Raw genomic sequence first — 3,610 nt, 5'->3', positions numbered from 1 at the left:
AGGGAGTAGCATTGCCAAATCTTTGGGGAAATAAACTCTGGGGCAAGGGATGGTTTGGAGCAGTGGCGTGAATGTGCGTTTTGCATCAGCAGGGAATTTGAGATGAAAATTCTTGGGTCCCACTCCTGGCTATTAATTCTGAAACTTTGGAGGTTGTGGCCCACCGATGTATGTTCCATAAAAGTAAAAATCAGAGAACCACTGGTCTGGAGGAGAAATGGAGACAAAACAAACGAAAGTTAGCAAAAGCCTGAAATAGTCATAAAGGTGAGTGGAGAATGGCATATGTGGAGACAATGTATAGTATTCCGTAATGGATGAAGGCCTTAGGCATTTTATTGAGTAGTTATTGACTTTTTGTTTAGAGGCAGTCCTGAGGTTGCCTCAGAATTCTCTCATTCTCTCAGCAGGTCCTTACTGGGCTGGGATGCTTTTAATATTAATGGGGAGAACACAGGCCAAGCCCAGAGCTAAAGTTATGACCATCACTGTTTCTTTTTCTTTCTTTCTTTAAAAAAAAAAAAAAGTATATATATATATATATATATATATATATATATATATATATATATTATTGATTTTTTACAAAGAGGGAGAGAGGGATAGACAGAAATATTGATCAGAGAGAATTATCGATCAGCTACCTCTTGTACACCCTCTTACTGGGGATGTGCCCGCAGCCAAGGAACATGCCCTTGACCGGAATCGAACCCGGGAACCCTCAGTCTGCAGGCCGACGCTCTATCCACTGAGCCAAACCGGTTTCGGTAATCATCACTGTTTCTATTAGACTACCTCCTCCAAGATCCTGGTAGATACACACTGTGAGCCCTTTTAGTAATCAGTGGTGGACAGTGGGAAGCTCTCCAAACTCACCCACCTGTGAACAATGAACACTTGTAACAGGAAAACTGACATTTGCAGAACCAACAGGTTTACTCTTTCTAGCATCTTCCCTTCAGTTTCAGCGGGCCCAATAGGCAGTCCAGGTGGGCCTGAGGGACAGTGTAGGTATATGGTGGCTCTCCACAGTTCACTTTTAGAAACCAATTTTCTAAGATCTCAAAGTAGGAGGGCTTTGGACACAGACATGGTCCAGTGGATGAAGTTAGGTATGACGGTGTTTCAGTTGCAAGCTAGAGGAAACAACCAGTAGACTTAGGCTAAAAGGGAATTTATTTAATTGACAGAGAGCACCCAGGAGGCTTGGAACCTGGAGGAACAAATGTGAACCAACTAGTTACTAGTAGGTTCATGGCCAGACTCACACAGAGCAATGGCTACTCAATACCAGGAGCCCCCACTGGACATAAGATACCAGGTGTTGCCTCTATTGGTAGTCAGACACACCCAGGGGATACGAAGGGGAATACACTTCAGATGCTTGCATTACTATGAATTTCAATACATCCTAATGAGTGAAAAAGCCAGAGGCAAATGAGCACATACTGTATGATAGCATTTATGTAAAGTTCCGGAGTAGGCAGATGCAAATTTCTTTGTGCCAACAGTCAAGGGAGGAATACAGGGTACACCCCAAATTAAAGAGAGGCTGCGGTTGTAGTTTTTTTGCTTCCAGAGGTGACAGTGGTCTGTGCCACTTGGGATGGCACCAAAAGCAAAAAAGAAAACCCTACTGATGTAATAGCAAGTCATGTGGAGTTTTCAAGATAAAGAGATCTAAGACATTACCTAGTTCAGATCCCCAAAGTCAAACCTTTGAAAAACTTTATGAGTAGAGTGCAAATATATAAATTATACTAGGGGCCCAGTGCATGCATTTGTGCACCTTGAAAGGAACTGGTGGGCTTCGAGGCTGTGGTAGGCACAGGGGTGGTTCCTCCATGTACCTGCCCAGGCCCTCCCACCTCAGCCCCGTCTGCTGGCAGCCCCTGCTCCCATGCTCTGATGGCTCAGAACTATTGGGGTGGGCACAAACTGTGGATGAGCCGGCCCCAATAGTTCGACAGTTGGACATCCCTCTCACAATCCGGGACCACTGGCTCCTAATTTCTCACCTACCTGCCTGCCTGATTGCCTCTAACTGCCCCCTTACCCCCTACTGGCCTAGTCACCCCCAACTGCCCCCACCCCCTCACTAGCCTGGTCGCTCCTAACTGAACCTCCGCTGGCCTGGTTGTCTCAACTGCCCCCCCTTCCCTAGTGGTCTGGTCACCCCTTTCTGTTGCGCCCCCCGCCCCAACACCACCTGCCAGCCTGGTCCCCCCCAACTGTTCCTCCCCCCGACCCACTGGCCTGGTCGCTCCACCAGCCTGCTGCTTGGTTGTTTGGTTGTCCCTCACAGACCCCCCTGCCAGCCTGGTCACCTGATGCAGCCTGTTTAGTTGAGACGGTTGCTTAGGCTTTTATATAGATAAAAGGGTGTCTGCCTGCAGGTCCCCCCTCAACACACTCCCAACTACTTTCAGTCTCAAGGCCTTACAATGACACTGAAAAGTGAGAGAGAGCAAATAATTTTAGAAACAGTATGAGAATTCTCAAGAAGGGTTGGAAGCTGGGCAAAAGCAAAGACAAGAAAGTAGTTGGCAGGCTTATATTTTACCAATTGCTTGCTTGGTTTAGCTGAGTCAATTCAGGCTTAGAAAAGTGACTAATTTCACTTAAAAGTACTTCAAACTAAATAGAACAACTTCTCTTGTGGTTCCTTGACCACCATTGTCTCTTCTGGAAAACAAAGCGGTGTGACTCAGACAGTTAAGGCTGTGAAGAGACTTGAAGGACAGTGAAGATGCTCTGAGCGCCTCAATAAGTGTTTCAGTTCTCAAACATCCCTTATTTTGTATTCTGCCTCTGATCTTTTGTACAATCTCTTTGTTTCCGAGTTTTAAATTTCTGTACTACAAAATTATTTCCTTAAAAACTATTCCTGGGAAAACGGTGATTTAATATTCAAATTCATAATGCTAATCATAAGGGACCTTGAATATTTTGTTACATTTACAAATTCCTTTAAAAACCAATTTAAAAAAATTCATAACAGCTTCATTCCTATTAGCCCCAAAGTGGAAACAACTCAAATGTCCAGTTACAAATTATAATATATTCAGCTAAAAAGGGGAATACACTTCAGATGCTTGCATTAATATGAATTTCAATACATCCTAATGAGTGAAAAAGCCAGAGGTGAATGAGCACATACTGTATGATAGCATTTATGTAAAGGTCCAGAGTAGGCAGATGCAAATTAGTGACAAAGAACAGTGGGTGGAAGGGATTGGGGAGTAAGGAGATGGAAAGGGATTGTCCTTTATAGCAAGGACAATCAGGTGAGGGTTATGCAGTTGTAATGCATTCGTTAAAACTCAAGCATGCTTAAAATCTGTGTACTTATTGTTATGTAAAGTACAATCCAATTAAAGAAGTTACACAGACATCCACTCAGTGACAAGAATTTATTACATGTGTCTGGACTCTTGGGACAGAGAGAATGTTCATTTAAGTCTAAAAAAAAAAAAAAAAAATTCTCATAAGAAATTAAGATAAGAAACTAAGGGTAGAATTCTTAAGCCTGCAAAACATTCCCCTTCCCACATAAGTCACCTATGGAAAAAAAAAAAAAAAAAAGCCCTTATAAAAATATTCACTGAAA

Source organism: Pipistrellus hanaki, assembly GCF_964339955.1.
Source record: "Pipistrellus hanaki genome assembly, chromosome: 2".
Taxonomy (NCBI): domain Eukaryota; kingdom Metazoa; phylum Chordata; class Mammalia; order Chiroptera; family Vespertilionidae; genus Pipistrellus; species Pipistrellus hanaki.
This window is presented reverse-complemented; position numbering follows the sequence as displayed.